General features: G+C 41.8%; 1 protein-coding gene across 1 annotated transcript in view; it reads right to left on the bottom strand.

Moving 5' to 3' along the window:
* The window catches only part of LOC144674182 (gamma-aminobutyric acid type B receptor subunit 2-like), a 585,472-nt gene that overhangs the window by 285,460 nt on the left and 280,146 nt on the right, over positions 1-19,866 (bottom strand). The window lies entirely within an intron of this gene.

The following is a 19,866-nucleotide window of genomic DNA, read 5'->3' as shown; positions in this document are numbered from 1 at the left end:
AGATGGCCAAGAAGCCACAAGCGGGATGAGCCTAAAGTTTTTATTGAATAAATAAAAAACCTTTCCTAAATATCTAAACATGTCCCATCTCATGTGACACAGTCACATGAGGGGATATGTTTAAATAAATTTTTAAACAATTTATTTAATTACTTCGATATCGATTCAATCTCCCTGAGGCAGCTCCAGGAGATTGAAATGCTCTTTCGGGTGCACGCACAAAAGAGCGCTGGCCCCGACTCTCCCTCCTCCCCCTGCCCGCACAGATAGTGCTGAACATGACAGCTCACGTGTTATGCTGGGCAGGCCTTAATTGGCCTACCCACGTAAAATGGCGGCGCGGAACCGATTGCGGGCGGCGATCGGCTCTGTGACTGCCCCCGCCCGCCAAGCCCGCCCACCGCCTGAAACATTCAGGCCCATGGAAATTAATGAAATTCAAATACTGGTACATCATGGCTTTAACATTTACTTGGGGCTTTGAAGGGAACCTGAGGGGAAGCAGGGTAGGATTTGTGGATGAAATACAGATTTCCTGGACATTCATAAATTTTATTGGTGGAGAGAAGAATCATCAATGAAGGGAGTGGAATGGTCAGAGGGCAGGGAGTGTGGAGGCAGTCAACAATTAATCAGGGGCGGAGTTGGGGACAAAGGGTGGTGCGTATCAGCCAATTGCAGGATGTGTAGAGGGATTTTTGTTGGGCCTGGGGGAAGCACATATGCTCCTCCTGGCTCACTAGCAGTGTGGCAAATACACTTACCTTGTGCATCCAAACTTTCTTACCTCCTTTTACTTGCCAGGTTTCCTGAATCCTAGGAAACCCAGCCTTTAAGGTTAAAAATAAAAATCCTGTTAAAATGGAAGCACGCAGCCATTTGACAAGTTTCACTGACCTACCCACCTTCTGAGAGCAGATAGTTTGCATGCACTCATGCCCACACACCTCCTGATGTCTGTCTGCCCCTTTCCTTTCCCACATCCTGCCTGCCCATTGCACTACCACTCCTGACCCACCTCCTGTGAGTGGATTGGCTGCCTGTCCTCTGACCAGCCTCCTAAGAGTGGATTGGCTGCCTGCCCTCTGACCAGCCCCCTATGATTGGATTGGTTGCCTGCCCTTTAATCAGCTTCCTTCCAGTGGATTTGCTGTCTGAGACCCCGACCCCACAGACCCACCTCCCAACAGCGGATTGGTCGCCTGCTATCCCCAACTTTCCTCTGTTAAAACTGGAATTTGACAGGTTGGAGTTAGGTTTGAGATTTAACTTTTGAAACCATAGATTTGGTAGCCCAGTCCCTGCCTGCTAATTGTGAATGACTAATGAAAACATGCAAATGGACTGCAACAGTTCAAGAAGGCAGCTCACCACCATCTTCTCAAGGTTAATTAGGGACATGCTCGCCTCGCTGGTAATACCCACATCCCATGGACGAAGAAAAAGAATGTATAATTTTTCAAACCAGCAGAAATGGATAAATTCACACTAATGAAAGAAATCAGTTAATCATGAAGCCTCCAAAGTAATTAACCCTTAACACTTCTCAGCCCGCTAACAAACTACTTAATCAGTTTAAATCTTTAAAACATTGTTACTTCAGCTGTGAAGTACACAAATCCAGAAGAGAATGGCTGAAAGCAAAAAAAAGCAGGTTTAAAAGTGCTTCAAACTTAGGCACAGGAGTGGGAGGAGGGGAAGATGGTGGTAGAGATAATGGTATTGTCTCTAGACTAGTAATCCAGAGACACAGGTTGATGCCTGGAGACATGTGTTCAAATCCCACAAGGCCATACGAGTGCAGCTACAATGCTGGCATCTGTAAGTGTGGAAAATTACCCAGGTATGTCCTGTCCACAAAAAGCAGCACAGATCTATTAATTACTGCTGCATTAGCCTCCTCTCCAGCAAAATGATGGATGGTGTTGCTGATAGCAATAACCTGCTCATTGCTCAATTTGGGTTCCACCAGTTTAGAAGAGATTAAATCAAGAGGTGAGGTAAAAGTGCCCTAGATATCAAGAAATCCATTTCCCTGACCTTGTGTCTAGGCAACAAAAATTTAAAAATGACGCAAGAACATTGCAATAAAAAAATTAATAGGACTACGAATAGAAAAATACCAAGGTTGGACTAAGTGGTATATAATTCCTAGCAAATCATTTTCTATATTTTTAAACACGTTTAACCTTTAATCATCCTCCAGTTCTTAGGCACAATTCTCATTTCCAAAGATATCCCCAGGCTAGTCTCTGGCAATGTTGATGACCTATGGGGTTAATTGAAACCAATAAATTGACAAATTTATCTAAAAATAAGACACTTAATAACTTTATTTCTGTTTTGTTGTGTGGCTGGGGTCTAGATGGGGGTTTTGGCAATTGTCTATTCTTCCAACGTGTGCTACTTGAATCTATACATTCTCAAAACCATCACTCTTTATTTACAGCAAACATTGACACATTTGGCCCTCCAAACAAGGTTGGAGCTTCTCCTCCTTCCAGATCTCTCTTACTTCTCTGTCATGTGATCTGATATCATTATTACATCAACATCATGTATGCTTCTGATATTAACCCCTTACTCTACATCTCCTCCCAAGTCTTTATCCCTATCATATATACATGCTCCTAAATCTCCCCGCAAAGTCTCAGACTTCACAGGGTTATGCTCTGGGGACCCGGGTTCAAATCCCGCCATGGCAGATGGTGGAATTTGAATTCAGTAAAAATCTGTAAATACCCATCTGGTTCACTAATGTCCTTTAGGGAAGGAAATCTGCCGTCCCCACTTGGTCTGGTCTACATGGGACTCCAGACCCACAGCAATGCAGTTGACTCTTAAATGCCCTCTGAAATGGCCTAACAAGTAATTTAGTTGTATCAAACTGCTACAAAAGGAATGAAACCAGATGGACCACCTGGTATCGATCAAGGCACCGGAAACAACAATGGCAAACTCAGCCCTGTCGACCCTGCAAAGTCCTCCTTACTAACATCTGGAGGCTAGTGCCAAAATTGGGAGAGCTGTCTCACAGATTAGTCAAGCAACAGCCTGACATAGTCATCCACAGAGAATCAGACCTTACAGATCATGTCCCAGACACCGCCATTACCATCCCTGGGTATATTCCCACCGGCAGGACAGATCCAGCAGAGGCAAAGGCACAGTGGTATAAAGTCGGGAGGGAGTTGCCTTGGGAGTCCTCATCATCGCCTCCAGACTCCGTGAAGTCTCACGACATCAGGTCAAACATGGGTAAGGAAGCCTCCTGCTGATTACCATGTAACGCCCTCCAACAGCTGATGAATCAGTGCTCCTCCATGTTGAACATCACTTGGAGGAAGCACTGAGGGTGGGAAGGTCACAGAATATACTCTGTGTGGGGGCTTCAATGTCCATCGCCAAGAGTGGCTAGGTGGCATTACTACTGACTGAGCGGGCCGAGTCTTCAATGACAGCTGCTAGACTGGTCTGCAGCAGGCGGTAAGGAAACCAACAATCTGTAACCTCATGGCCCAGCATATCCCCCACTCTACCATTACCATCAAGCAGCAGGGCATGCCTGGAGCAGCACCAGGCATACCTAAAAATGAGGTGTGAACCTGATAAAGCTATAGCACAGGACTACTTGCGTGCCAAACAGCAAAAGCAACAAGTGATAGAGAGAGCTGAGCACTCCCACAACCAACGGATCAGATCTAAGCTCTGCAGACCTGCCACATCCAGTTGTGAATATTGATGGACAATTAAACAACTCACTGGAGGAGGAGGCTCCACAAATGTCCCAAACTCAATGATGGGGGAGCTCAGCACATCAGTGCAAAAGAAAAGGCTGAAGAATTTGTTGCAATCTTCAGCCAGAAGTGCCGAGCGGATGTTCCACCTCGGCCTCCTTTGGAGGTCCCCAGCATCACAGATGCCAGTCTCCAGTCAATTCAATTCACTCCACATGATATCAAGAAACAGCTGAAGGCAATGGATACTGCAAAGGCTATGGGCCCTGGCAATATTCTGGCAATAGTACTGAAAACTTGTGCTCCAGACCTTGCCGTGCCTCGAGCTAAGCTGTTCCAGTAGAGCTACAAAACTGGCATTTAACTGGCTATGTGGAAAATTGCCCAGGTATGTTCTGCACACAAAAAGCAGGACAAATCCAACCCACCAATTACCGCCCCATCAGTCTACTCTCGATCATAAGTAAAGTGATGGAAGGGGTCATCAACAGTGCTAACAAGCAGCACTTGCTTAGCAATAACCTGCTCACTGACACCAAGTTTGGGTCCCGCCAAGGCCACTCAACTCCTGACCTCATTACAGCCTTTGTTCAAACGTGGACAAAAGAGTTGAAATCCCGAGGTGAGGTGAGAGTGACTGCCCTTGACATCAAGGCCACATTTGACCGAGTTTGGCATCAAGGAGCCCTAGCAAAACTGGAGTCAATGGGAATCAGGGGGAAAGCTCTCCACTGGTTGGAGTCATACCTAACACAAAGGGAGATAATTGTGGTTGTTGGAGGTCAATCATCTTAGTTCCAGGACATCATTGCAGGAGTTCCTCAGGATCGTGTCCTCGGCCCAACCATCTTCAGCTGCTTCGTCAATGACCTTCTTTCCATCATAAGATTAGAAGCGGGGATGTTCGCTGATGATTGCACAATGTTCAGCACATTTGTGACTCCTCAGATACTGAAGCAGTCCATGCCCAAATGCAGAAAGACCTGGACAATATCCAGGCTTGGGCTGACAAGTGGCAAGTAACATTCATGCCACAGAAGTGCCAGGCAATGACCATCTCCAACAAGAGAGAATCTAACTATGTTCAATGGCATTACCATCACTGAATCCCACACTATCAACATGCTGGGAGTTACCACTGACCAGAAACTGAACTGGACTAGCCATATAAATAGTATGGCTATGAGAGCAGGTCAGAGGCTAGGAATCCTGGGATGAGTAATTCACCTCCTGACTCCCCAAAACCTGTTCATCATCTACAAGGCACAAGCCAGGAGTGTGATGCAATACTCCCCACTTGTCTGGATGAGTGCAGCTCCCACAACACTCAAGAAACTTGACACCATCCAGAACAAAGCAACCTGCTTGATTGGCACCACATCCATTAATATTCACTCCCTCCACCACCGATGTACAGTAGCAGCAGTGTGTACCAGCTACAAGATGCACTGCAGGAATTCACCAAGTTTCCTTAGACTGCATCTTCCAAAACCACGACCACCACCATCTAGCAGGGCAAGGGCAGCAGATAGATGGGAACACCACCACCTGGAAGTTCCCCTCCAAGTCACTCACCATCCTGACTTGGAAATATATCGCTGTTCCTTCACTGTTGCTGGGTCAAAATCCTGGAACTCCTTTCCTAACAGCACTCTGAATGTACCTACACCACATGGACTGCAGCGCTTCAAGAAGGCAGCTCATCACCACCTTCTCAGGGATGGGCAACTAATGCTAGTGCAGCCAGTGAATCCCGCATCCCATGAATGAATAAAAAGTAATCTCTGAGGTACATTGACCAATCTCCCCAGTCTCATTCTGATCTGCTTTTGAGGTTCTGGATATTCCGTGCTCTCCCTTCTGTTGGTGTGAGTGATCTTCTCCTGGGTGGCTGTAAAGCTTCTACTAAGTCTTTCTCCTTCTTCAGTAGGGACTGAGCAGTAAGCCCAAGTTCCCACTTCCCACAAGGTCTCCAAGGATATTAAGGCATTACGGTTTCTCTTTATGATACCCTGATCTGTCTCAATCCTGTACAATCTTGGTTGTTGATTTTTTTCAATGATTTTGCCTTCCTCCTGTTGCTCTCAGACCCATTCTCTCTCTCTGGCCTTCAGCACTGGTAACTCATGTGCTCTATGCCTGTGATTAAAGTTCTGAGTCTGGTTGCTTCTCTGTTCTTCCTCACACTGTTTTATCCTCTTGTGGTCACCATGGTGATATTGGGTTTGTGTTTCTACTAGAGATGGAAGCTGTGTTCTCAATCTCACACCCATTAGTAACTTTGATGGTGAGATTTTGTATTGGTGAGATTCAATAGCTCAGAAGCGCTAGATCAAGGTCTTCATTTTTCTTCAATAAAGCTTTGATGGTTCGTACTCCTCCCTCAGCTTCTCCATTCGCTTGAGGATATTGAGGTGAACTGGTTACATAAACTAAGTTATTTGCATTTGCAAAATTGTGGAAGAGCTCATTAGAAAATTGCGACCCCACTGGTCAGACACTATCGTGACCAGGGTGCCATATGTTGCATAAATTCTCTTGAGGGATTAGATTACTGCTTCTGCTATGATACTATGCAATCTGTAAACTTTAACCCACAACAAGTAGTAATTAATGACAACATGGAAGGTTTTCCCCTAAATTCAAATAAGTCCATTCTCAGGCACTCCCATGGTTTTGATGGATAAGTAGAAAGTAATAGTGGTTCTTTTTGTTCTTGGCTGTTTACAGCACAAGTAAGACAGCTAGAAATAATTTCTTCTGTAGAGCAAATAATGCCTGGTCACTAGACTGATTGCTGTGCTCTCATACAACATTTTGCTATACCCAGATGACCTTTGAAGAATATTAAGCTGAAGTGTTGTCAGTATGATTATTCTCTCGTTAAAGACTTGCAAGTCGTCAATTACAGTGAGTGCTTGAGCTGTTCAAAGTACGGCCGTAGCAATGGATTAATGGGGATATAGTCTGGCCATTCTTCCAGACAATACTCTCAAACTTGGAGACACCTTCATCTCATTGCTGGGCTTGTTTTATTTCCATTTTTACAGTAGCCAGCAAGTGCTCAGTGATTAAGGATGTATATGCTTCAACCTCCTTGATGAAGTGTAAAGCCTTTTGCTTGGTTCCTTCTGATGGTATTTATGACAGTATACCTGCCGTTGTTTCATATTTTCCCTTTCACATACACTGTGATGGACTCATATCTCATCAATCTGTATTCTGGGTGGTATCTTCACAATTTCTTTCATGTTCACAAGGGTGACGAGTAGCTTATGGTCTGTTTCGATTGTGAAACACAACTTATAACAAAGCCTGAGAATGTTTTTGCACGCTCACATTGCTCCAATTTTTTCTTCTTTTTTCTCTATGCGTTTTGTTGTTCTGTTCCTGTTAGTGACCTAGAGGCATAGTAGACTGGTCTATGCCTGCCATCTCTCTGCACTTGAAATAAAAGTGTCTCCAGACCTGTAGATGTTGCATCTGCTGTTACTATGGGGGTTAATTCTGGGTCATAATATGCCAAAATTTCAGAAGAGATTAAAAGTTGTTAACCCTTTCAAAAACATTTTGCTAGTCCACATTCCAGCACGACTGTTGACCCTGTCTGAAAAGCTGTCTGAAGGGCTCATTGACCTCTTCTAAATTTGATAGGAACTTGCCGACTGGTTGATCATCCCGAGGAATCTTTGAAGCTCAGTTATGTCCCTGAGTTGTGGAAATTCTCTGATTACTTTTGTTTTTGTGGATCAACTGAGATTCCAGTGGCTTGTACTATGTGATCTAGAAACTTGATCAAAGGTTTAGCGAGCTCACATTTTTCATTCATTGTTAGGACTGCATCCTGTAAGACTCTCAGGACTGCTCTGACTCTGTGATCATGCTCTTCTCTTGTGCAGCCATGGATAAATATGTCATCCATATGCATATTACCCTTTCCATACATTCTAGACTATGAGATATTGTTCTCTGGAGCAGGCACCATTCCAAAGGGCATTCTACTGAAACAATAATGACTGAATGGAGTTATAAATATGTTAAGCAATCTGGATTCATTGTCCAGAGGCAACGGCCTAAATTTGCTATTTGCATCAAATTTAGTAAATAAAGTACTCTTGGCTAATTTGGCAAGGCTCTCATTCACTGAGGCTGTCAGATAGATCTCATGTTATACTGATTTGTTTAGTTGAGTTACTCCATTTGGCTTTGAGACCATAACCATTCCCGTTCCCGGACAACATTTTGTTGGCATGCTGACCAATGAGATAACCCCTTGCCTCTGCATCTTTTCAATTTCATTCTTGACTTTGTCCAAGAGTGGGTTAGGGACTTTCCTCAGTGTAAAGAGGAAAATTGGTTTAGCATCAGCTTTTAGGGTGATATGATACTCGGTCTTTAACTTCCCTAGGCCTGTAAATAATTGCAGAAGTTCATTTCGAAATGCACTGCTATAGTTCTCATTGGCAACTTTTTCCACTTTATAGGTTGATTTCAGCTTTAGGCATGCCTTTCTGCTTAGTAGCGAGCACTCTTGATTTTGGATGAGAGGTTCGATGATTTCACAGTCTTTATATTTCAGCTTTGTCATGAGTTGGTCCTTGGCTTTTAAAGTTGTCCCACCAGGACCTTGTAATTTGATAGGTGAGGGCTGCAATGTAATCTGATTGACCCATTTGATTTCATCTAATAAACAGAAACCTCTGCTCCTGTATCTCTTTCAAACTCTGTGGGGTGTCTATCCTCTTCTTTATATTACTCCAATACTTGTTTTCAGCATCATTTACCTCCTCCAGGAAAATCAATTCCTTTGCTTGTGGTTCTTCCACTTCTTGTATGTGGCTCTGTTTTAATATGTTCTGCCTCTTTTTACAGGTTGTTAGCATTAATGCACGACAAACAGTTTTGAACTGGTCTATTTTCCACAGTTGTGGCACTCTGCCCACCTACGCCCTCCACAACCACTGGACATTCTACTCGTTTGTGCGGTTTGTTCCCACCTCACCGAAGGCATTTCAAAATGGCAGTTGTCGCACTTTTCTCCGTTTTGGCAGGCTTAGGCTTTGGAGTGCTTTCTCTTTTAGGGAACTGTATTGTGTCACTTGATCTTCTCCATGGGACCTCTCTTTCCCCACAAACTAACGTCCAATTCTGTTTCTTGAGCTCTGTTTGTCTCACAGTCTGCATGCTTTCATTAGTGTTAAGTCATATCTGCTTTTCAAGAGGTCTGATAATATTTCATCTAGGACCCCGTAATCATAGTTCTTTGCTAGCCTACAGAGATCGTTGATGACTGAATCTATGCTTTCACCTGGTCTTTGCCTTCTTTTATTAAATTTAGCCCTCGCTGTTATTAAGTTCTGATAGATGCTGCAATAAGAGTCAAAGGTTGCAGAATTTCTTCATAAGAAGTTGAAGTCTCCTTAATCCCCTGCCTTGCTCTCATGTCATCAGTGATAGATCCTACTACCTAAAGTAGTGTACTAACCAGGTATTTTTGATCTCTTTTGTGCAGTCCTGAAGCAGTTCTGTACCTTGTGCGCCTTTTTCTCCAGTTGTCCCAGTTCTGCAAGCCTTCTAAACCCTGAAATAGTTCTGGGAGTGATAGTGTGGAATCCATGCTTCTGCTGATCCCCGACATTGTTCCTGCTTCTGTGCTACTGTTTGCTGTTTCAGGCCTGTTCTTACTGCTGTCTGGTCTCCAGATCTGTGTCTACGCTTGTAACTGTTGCTCCCGTGATGTTTCAACATCTTGGTGAGTTTTTTAAAATTTTTCCTTCCTTCGAAGATGTCTTTTCTTGCCAGTCCAGTATCCTCTTTTTAAGGTCTGCTGGGTTTTTTACTTGTTGCCACCATGTTTCAGTGTGTGGTCTGGGTCTAGATTGTAGTTTTAGGGATTTTCTACACTCCCAACATATGCTGCTCGAGTCTATAGTTTCTCAAAACCATTATTCTTTATTTGCAGCAAGTATTTACACATTTGGACCTCTGGACAAGGTTGGAGCTTCTCCTCCTTTCAGATCTCTCCTACTTATCTGTGATGTGATCTGACATCATTATTACAACAGCATCATGAATGCTTCTGATGTTAACCCTTTAATGTATAATTTCTGTCGTCCTTGTTGTAATATTCCTTTAAAGGATATCAGCAGGACATTGCTAAAAGGGAAATGTGTCATGTGATCCAGTCTTAGTTTCACTTTTGCTTTAAGCAGGAGAGCAGACAACACAGCTCCTAATGTCTCCAACCTATACAACAATGTAAGACTGTTCTTAAGTGCCTAGTCTTGATAAACGAACCCACAATGTGTTTACCCAATCCCATATGAGTGATTGGTGCCTTTTGTGTTGTACAGTAAATAAACCCATGGTATTATGTAATTATGAGAACAAGGCAGACCTCTATTCTCTTTTCCATTAAGGAAAGAACTTGCACCTCATGATGTCTCAAAGTGCTTCATGGTCAATGGAGCACTTTTGAAGTGCTGTCACTGTTGTAATGCAAAAAAAAAACAATAATCATTCACCATCTCATTTTACTTTTTCCTTGATCTAGTCATATTTATTTGTTCTAACCCAACCCCTTTGAAAATTAACAAATTCTGTAATTATCTGCTTTTTTCTTCCTTCTAGCTTTCACTTTGTTTGAGCCAAGAAACATCTTTCAAAAAAATGGTCTTTCATTAATGTAAACGAAGTTCACAGGCTAGCTTTTCAGTCTAAAGACTGTTAATTACCTTGATTGGCTTGGTCACATCTACAATCATTGGTGTGCAAAATTGTTTCAAACCAGTAAAGGTAACAGACAGATGAGTAATTCAGTTGGCAGCATAGCTCAATTGTGTCCACAGGAATCAAATTGTCTCCAGTGTGCTAAAAGCCCAATTAAAAATCTTTCTGAAATGCTTAATTGATATGATAACTATAAGGCAGTTAAACATTCAACCCAAATAATCAAGAAAGGTCCAGCCGATGCTGTGAAATTATGTTATTTTCCATTGAACTGGATACTTGAATTAAATCGGTGAACTGAAATTGCTTCATCACTAGCTTTATAGATATCTCTTTTTAGAATAATTTTCGTCTGTTTCTTCGATCTCCCAGAATGGGCCAACAAAAAAATGATTGGATAGCTTGCTTGCAGGCCTCCAACAATGCCGTTCAGAGCTGATTGTAGCAAAGCACTGAAGCAAACTGATTCTCCCACTGATTTCCCTTCCCTATCTGTCAGTCCTTCACTTGATGTCTCCCCAGCTGTTTAAATTAGGTCAGGAATTTAGGATCAGAAGATTGCATCTGGTCCAACATACTGCAGTACTCCATACTTCGTACCTCCAAGAAAGTATCTCTCAGAACCTGGCTCCAAAACATATTTTCACTCACTAATCCTTGCTGTCAGCTGATTGACTATTTGTGGTAACATGAGGACTTCTTATTCCAGCCGGAATTTATTTTTACTTATTTTGAATACATTACCTAAAATGTACATTTCTGCAGTTTTTTTTTCCAGGGGTTAAACAATACGTAAGTAAATGCAAATTTTGCCACTGTATCCTAGCTACAGTTCTGCTGTCATGACATCAACCACTCTAATCACAAAGAAAATTATCAGTTAAGTTCCGTGCTGCAAGAAAGAAAAGCAAGAAAGACTTGCATTATATATCACATTAATTTTCACTACCACTAAATGCCTCAAATCACTTTACAGCCAACTTATTAAGTATAAGATTTTCATCTGTATCCATTGTTGTGATGCAGGAAATCAGGCAGCCAGTTTTGCATCAGAACATAGGAACATAGAACTTAGGAGCAGGAGTAGGCCATTCAGAATTCGAGCCTGTTCTGCTATTTGATTAGATCATGGCTGATCTGACTGTGGTCTCAATTTTGCTTCCCTGTCTACCCCCCCATAACCCTTGACTCCCTTGTTGATCAAAAGTCTATGTGGCTCAGTCTTGAATAAATTCAATGACCCAGCCTCCACTGCTTTCTGGGGAATAGAATTCCATAGACTAACAATTCTCTGAGAGAAAATAAATTCTCCTCATTTCCATCTTAAAAGGAAGAGTCCTTATTTTAAACTGTGTCCCCTAGTTCTAGTTTCCCCCACAGGAGCAAATATCCTTCTGGTATCCAACATATCAAGTCCCCTCAGGATCTTACATGTGTTAATAAGATCACCTCTCATTCTTTTAAACTCCAATGGATATCAGCACAACCTATTCAACCTTTCTTTATAAGGTTTACAGCGAGAGCGTGTGAGAGAAAAAGCATTGCCATTTACAGCGAGAGTGTGTGAAACAGTGGGGCCATTTACAGTGAGAGAGTATGTGAGAAACAGCAGGGCCATTTACAGTGAGAGAGTGTGAGAGAAACAGCATGGTCATTTACAGGGAGCGAGTGCAAGAGGAGTGGGGCCTTTAACAGTGAGAGAGTGGGAGAAGAGTATGAGACAATTAAAGAGCGCGAGAAGGAAAAGAGCCCAGAGAGCAGCTGATTGGTGAGTAGGATTGGTGAGTATTTCTTGTCTTTAAAGTAAAATAAGGTCTTTAGTTTATGTTTAGACCTCTAGTCTTTTTTTTTTTCTTTTTCTTAAAGATAACTTATTAAGTATAAGATCATTACTGATGTGTATAGAAAATAATTATAATAAAGTGTAAAGAGTGGGGATACTAAAGTAATTAATTAATAAATTGAATAAAATACGATAGCGATGGCAGGATGGGTGATGTGTTGCTGCTGCAGCATGTGGGTACTGCTGGACACCAAGGTAATCCAGGACACATCTGTACCAAGTGTTTGCAGCTCGAGGAACTTCGGATCCGAGTTAAGGAGCTGGAGTCTGAGCTGCAGACATTGCGCCACATCAGGGAGGGGGAAAGTTACCGGGACACTTTGCTCCAGGAGGCAGTCACACCCCTCAGACTAGATAATTCAAATTTGGTCTGTGATCAGGGACAGAAGGGTGTAACTGCAGGTGAAACAGGTTTGGGGACCCAGGAGCCTTGGCCCCTGAAACTTTCTAACAGTTACAAGGTTCTTGCAAGCTGTGTGGAGGAGAGTGGGGACTGCAGGGAAGATGAGCGAACTGACCACAGCACCATGGTACAGGGAGCCCTTCAAGTGGGGGGAGGAAATGGGAACGTAGTAGTGGTTGGGGACAGTGTAATTAGGGGGATAGATACTGTCCTCTGCAGTCATGAGCGTGAGTCCTGAAGGCTGTGTTGCCTGCCCAGTGCCAGGGTTAAGGACATCTCCTCAGGGCTGGAGAGGAACTTGGAGTGGGAGGGTAGGGATCCAGTTGTCGTCATCCATTTTGGTACCAAGAACATTGATAGGACTAGAAAGGAGATTCTGCTGAAAGAATTTGAACAGTTAGGAGCTAAATTAAAAAGCAGAACCTCCAAGATAATAATCTCGGGATTACTACCTGAGCCACAGGCAAACTGGCATAGGATAAATAAAGTCAAGTTGTTAAATGCGTGGCTCAAAGATTGGTGTGGGAGGAATGGGTTTCAGTTCATGGGGCACAGCCACCAGTGCTGGGGTAGAAGGGAGCTGTTCTGGTGGGACAGGTTTCACTTGAACCGTGCTAGGACCAGTGTCCCGGCGAATCGAATAACTGGGGCTAAAGAGAGGGCTTTAAACTAAATAGAGGGAGCTACGTAGGCTTACAAAGCAAAAGGATATGGCAACCTTGCAGGACAGCTATTTAGGTAACGATACCCAGAGTGTGACAGGAAGAGACAGAGCGTACAAACATTAAAAAAAAGCAGCAAATAGGGTCAAAAGGGGGAAAAATGGTAAAAAGGCAAAACTAATGGCTCTTTACTTAAATGCACAGAGTATTCACAACAAAATAAATGAATTAATGGCACAAATAGAGGTTAATGGGCATGATCTTATAGCCATTATAGAGACGTGGTTACAAGGAGATCAAAGCTGGGAACTAAGTATTTAGGGGTATGTGTCTTTTTGAAAGGACAGGCAGGAAGGACAAGGTGGTGGGGTAGCTTTGTTAGTGTAAGATGGAATAAGTATGATAGCAAGAAAGGATCTTGGATTGGAAGATGTAGATTCCATACGGGTGGAGGTAAGAAATAACAAAGGGAAGAAGATACTGGTGGGAGTAGTCTATAGGTGCCCTGACAGTAGCTATATTGTAGGACAGAGAATAAATCAGGAGGTAATGTGGGCATGTAAAAAAGGCAGTACATTAATCATGGGTGACTTTAATCTTCATGTAGATTGGGAAAATCAAATAAGCAGAGGTAGACACGAGCAAGAGTTCATAGGGTGTATTCGGGACAGATTCTTAGAAGAATATGTTGTGAATCCAACCAAGGATCAGGCTATTTTGAATCTGGTAATGTGTAATGAGGCAGGTTTAATAAATGATCTCAGAGTAAAGGATCCCCAAGAAAACAGTGACCATAACATGGTAGAATTTAGCATTCAGTTTGAGAGTGAGAAACTTGGGCCGGGAACAACTGTGCTAAACTTAAATAAGGGTAATTACATTGGAATGAAGGCAGAGTTGGCTGGAGTGGACTGGGAAAGGAGTTTAGCAGAAAAGACGGTTGATGAACCATGGCAGCCATTAAAGAAAATAGTTCATGACTCTCAACAAAGATATATCCCAGTGAGGAAGAAGGATTCAAGGAAGGGGATAAGCCAACTATGGTTAACCAAGGAAGTTAAAGACAGTATCAAATCGAAAGAAAACACTTATAATGTGGCTGAAATTAGTGGTAAGCCAGAGGATTGGGAAAGTTTTAGAAACCAACAAAATACGACCGACAAAAAATAAAGAGGGTAAACTAGCAAGTGTTATAAAAATGGACAGTAAGAGCTTCTTTAAGTATATAAAAAGGAAGAGAGAAGTCAAAGTGAACATAAGCTCCTTAGAGAATGAGGCTGGGGAAATAATAATGGGGAACCAGGAAATGGCAGAAAAGTTGATTAAATACTTTGCTTCGGTCTTCATGGTGGAAGATACTAATAGCGTTCCAAAAATACTAAATAATCAAGGGGCAAAGGGTGGGGGAGGGAAGAAATAAATACAATAACTATCACTAGAGTAAAATTATTAGGAAAATAGAGAAAAAGTACTAGGGAAGCTAATGGGGCTAAAGGTCGATAAGTCCCCTGGACCTGATGGTTTGCATCCAAGGATATTAAAGGAAGTAGCTACAGAGATAGTGGATGCACTGGTAGTAATCTTCCAAGAATCCCTAGACTCTGTAAAAGTCCCAGAGGATTGGAGAATGACCAATGTGACACCCTTGTTCAAAAAGGGAGGGAGACAAAAAACAGGTAACTATAGGCCAGTTAGCTTAACATCTGTCATTGGGAAAATGTTGGAGTCTATTATAAAGGATGTAATAGCAGAGCATTTAGAAATACATAAGCTAATCAAGTAGAGTCAGCATGGCTTCATGAAGGAGAAATCATGCCTAACAAACTTATTAGAATTCTTTGAGGAGGTAACAAGCAGGATAGATAAAAGGGAGCAGTAGACGTAATATATTTGGATTTCCAAAAGCGTTTGAGAAGGTACCGCATATAAGGCCACTTCATAAGATAAGAGCCCATGGTGTTGGGGGTAACATATTAACATGGATAGAGGATTGGCTAACTAACAGAAGACAGAGAGTTGGGATAAGGGGGCCATTTTTGGGATGGCAACCTGTAGCTAGTGGAGTGCCACAGGGATCAGTGCTGGGGCCTCAGTTATTTACAATATATATCAATAACTTAGATGAGGGAAGTGAATGTACTATCGCCAAGTTTGCGGTTGACACAAAAACAGTTTGGAAGGCACGTGGTGAGGATGACACAAAGAGTATACAGAGGGATATAAACAGGTTAAGTAAGTGGGCAAAGACTTGGCAGATGGAATATAATGTGGGAAAATGTGAGGTTATGCACTTTGACAGGGAGAATAGAGGAGCTGAATATTATTTAAATGGAAAAAGACTGCAGAAAGCTGCAGCACAGAGGGATTTGGGAGTCCTTGTGCATGAATCCCAAAAAGCTAACATACAAGTTCAGCAGGTAATAGGGAAAGCAAATGGAATGTTGGCCTTTATTTCAAGGGGAATGGAGTTCAAAAACAGGAAAGTCTTGCTAAAACTATACAAGGCACTAGTTAGACCACGCCTAGAATACTGTGAACAATTTGGTCCCCTTATCTAAGGAAAGATATACTGGCATTGGAGGCAGTGCAGAGAAGGTTCACTAGGTTGATCACGGGTATGGGGGGGGTGATTTTCTTATGAGGAGAGGTTGAGTAGGCTGGGCCTGTACTCATTGGAATTTAGAAGAATGAGAGACAACCTTATTGAAACATATAAGATTCTTAGGGGGCTTGACAGGGTTCATACTGAGAGGTTGTTTCCCCTTGTGGGAGAGTCTAGGACCAGAGAGCATAATCTCAGTGAGGGGGCACTCATTTAAAACAGAGATGAGGAGGAATTTCTTCTCTCAGAGGGTAGTCAATCTGTGGAATTCTTTACCACAGAGGGCTGTAAAGGCTGCATCGTTAAGTGTATTCAAGGCTGAGAGAGACAGATTTTTAAGCAGTGAGGGAATCAAGAGTTTTGGGGAAAAGGCAGAAAAGTGGAGTTGAGGATTATCAGATCAGCTATGATCCCATTGAATGGTGAAGCAGACTCAATGGGCTGAATGGCCTACTTCTGCTCCTAGGTTTTATGGGCTTACTTATGGTCTTATGGTAAGCCCTTCAACCCAGGAATCAACCTAGTGAACCATGTCTGAATTGCCTCCAATGCAAGTGTATCCCTCCTTAAATGAGGAGACCAAAACTGTATGCAATACCCCAGATGTGGTCTCACCAAGGCCCTGCACAGATGCAGTAAATCTTCCCTACTTTTATACTCTATTCCCCTCGCAATAAATGTCAACATTGTAATTACTGTCCTACTCACCTTCTAAATCCATACTAACATTTTGTGATTCATGTACTGGGACACCCAGATCCCTCTGTATCACTGAGTTCTACAATCTCATTCCATTTAAATATTTTATTGCTTTTGTTGTGTACAATAAACTCTATATTAAGTGCAATCAACCAAGCTGACTTCAAAATCATCCACAAAGTACATAATCACAAAAAATTATACTCTTTCCTGAAACATTTGTAAGGTGTCACCAATCCTAATGGAGAAAAATCTCTCAGAACTGAAATCCTGGCTCAGATTATCGCTACCAAAGAAGGAAGCTTGAGTCTAGAAATTATCCAACTTGCTGGGACTGGGTCAGTAGAAAGGGCCCCTGAATTGCGCGTTTTTGTTCCGGGGTGGTGGGTACGGGATGGAGTCATGCCCGCCGACCCCAGAAGCAGATTGTATGTGGCCAAGGTGGCAGCCGAGTGCTGAAGCAAACTGGTTAGAAGGTCCACCTCGGTTCTCTGGGATTTTGTCCCAGTTGTTTTGTAACATTTTAGGCCCTCTAGCCCTCAACAAAAGGTACTAAAAACATTCTTGTCAGTGACACCTGTGTGCCAAGAAAATCTTGTAAAAAAAGAAATTAATAGAAATGATTAGTTTGAATAATTGCCCACCATAGGCTATAGTCCAACACAATTCCTCCTAACATCTTATTTCTCCAATTGCAAGCAAGCTTATGAGACAACATCCTCCAGTCACCCTGCTACCCCCCACTCTCCATCGTCCCTTATTCCCTCCATGCCAACTCATTTCAACCCATGCAAACCCATCCACCCCTTTGGGCCTTATGTCACCCATGCCAACTCACCCAGTATCCATCTTGGACAGAGAGCAGGAGCCATGTTGATGTGAAATAAAATAAAGTACTAAAAATCTAAGATAAAAGCAAAATACTGTGGATGCTGGAAATATGAAATAAAAACTGAAAATGCTGGAAAAACTCAGCAGGTCTGACAGCTTCTGTGGAGAGAGAAACAGAGTTAACATTTTGAGTCCATATGACTCTTCTTCAAGCTGAATTTTATAGTAAAAATCTAATACAATCTTCAATATATTGGAAACTCCCATTGTTGACTGCTCATTCAAATCTTTTAAATCTCAAGTGGTCAATCTCTTATACAAACAAGCTTCTATTCTTACCCCACATCAAATACAGTTAATCCTTTAACAGCCTCCTTGAGCTGTCAGTCAAACTGTGATCTCATAGCCACCTGCTGAGATAATTGTAGCCTTTGGAAATTAAGCTAAGCTTTCATAAAAAGCCCTTAGTAAAATGTCAAGAAACAGCTATTGAAACTGATGGAACAGTTTTTTTTAAAAAAAACTATCATTGACACCTGCATCTTTTATTTTCATTTATAAAAGGCTGGGGATCTAAATGACTTAACATCGTGACACTCAGACCTTAACTGTACTTCGAGAGCATTTACGTCTGCTCCGTAAACTTGTGACTGCCACACTGTGGGCTAAAATCCTTTCAACAGCCAAAATGTAGTCTGTTTGAACTCAGCACTGAATTCAAATGGCCCTGTTAAGTTTGGGTTTCTGTCATGTGTAAATCACACCCTGCCCCTTTCTCCTACTGGCAAAGAATACATCTGTCAGAAATGGGGGCGGGTCCTGCCCACCATTTTGGAAGCTCCAAGGAGTTTCCACAACTCCTGGAAAAATCCAAGCCCTAGAATTGGATTGAAAGAACAGTTTCACTAAATGGTGAAATTTCAATAAAAAAACAATTTTTCTTCGTCCAATGGTAATAATTGTTCATATTTTATCCAGTAGCTTTATGCACAAGAATAAAAATGTAAAGATTACAATTGGAATAGATTTATGTTACACAATATGAACAATAATCAAAAATAAATATACATTAATTCCAGATGTTTGCTTCAAGGGGAAGCAGAAATATCTTGTGGCATTAACTCAAAATAGTTATTTATATTTCATTTAAATCTTTAATCTAATTGACATAGAAATACTTAACCATTAGATTGATGTTATTTTGTTCCCCACAGTCCTCTGTTGTACCCTCAAGTCAACCAGAGTATCCACCATCAGACCTATTGGATTTGTGAAGCTGGCATGTTCCAAGCTGCAGACCTCATCAGAATTGGAATCTGTGTCCCTATGAAATATCTATTTATGAAAGTAACTATTTACAGGATACACCTTTTAATGAGCTGGTTTACTAACCTCAATATAGTGGGAAATATAAACAAAAACCTGTGAAAACTCTGCAATAACCTATAGTATATTAATCTTGAATTTGGTGTGACTTTCTCTAACATCAAATTTACTTCCTGTGATGTCTCCACTGAACTTTGTCAATAATCTTCATTAGAAAACAGCACGATTATCACCAAATGACGCTATGGGAGATCTGCTATTGATGAGTTAAAAGCCACCGTGATGTATGGTTAAACACAGAGAATGCATATGCTAAAAATTTCTATTTCTAAAAACTTTTCACTTCCTATCCACTGTCAATGTACCTACACCACATGGACTGCAGCAGCTCAAGAAGGCAGCTCATCACCACCTTCTCAAGGGAAATTAATTATGGACAGTAAATGCTAGCCTAGCCCGTGATGCCCACACCCCATGAAAGAATATAAAAAACACAAATTCAGCTGACCATTAAATAGAATTATTGGACTTCTGAAGTGAAAGCTTCAGAACAGCAACAGCAATCATGAGAAGGCCAATGCTCCCTACTGATTCTCTTTAATATCAAAGTAACAGCTCTTATCAAGTGTTTCATTTACTGCTATTTTATCTTGAAATGTTCAAAGACTTGAGGGGCTGTTAAAAAATGGTGATGTAACCAGGATTATAACTATCATGCTAAACATCCAGAGGATAAAAGCAGAAGCAAATCAAGAACAAGTCTGGCGTTCAAATTCAATCAAATCAAACCTGACCGAGAAAGGTTACAAGTCTTTCTTTAAGAGAGAGGTATAATGTGTTGAACTAAATCCTTACAATACAATAATGAACAAAATGGCCTGGTCTTTATTCTCTTGCCAATGTATTCCTTTCTGAACATACTCTCTCCTGCATGAGGTACTATTTCACCAGCATCAGTTGCCCTCCAATAATTTGCCTGAGACAATATAATTAATGTGTGAGCTCTCTTAGGCTATTCAACAACATCACAGCAG

Source organism: Cetorhinus maximus, chromosome 3 (assembly GCF_964194155.1).
Source record: "Cetorhinus maximus chromosome 3, sCetMax3.hap1.1, whole genome shotgun sequence".
Classification (NCBI taxonomy): domain Eukaryota; kingdom Metazoa; phylum Chordata; class Chondrichthyes; order Lamniformes; family Cetorhinidae; genus Cetorhinus; species Cetorhinus maximus.
The sequence above is the reverse complement of the archived record's forward strand: the minus strand, read 5'-3'. Positions and strand labels throughout refer to the sequence as shown.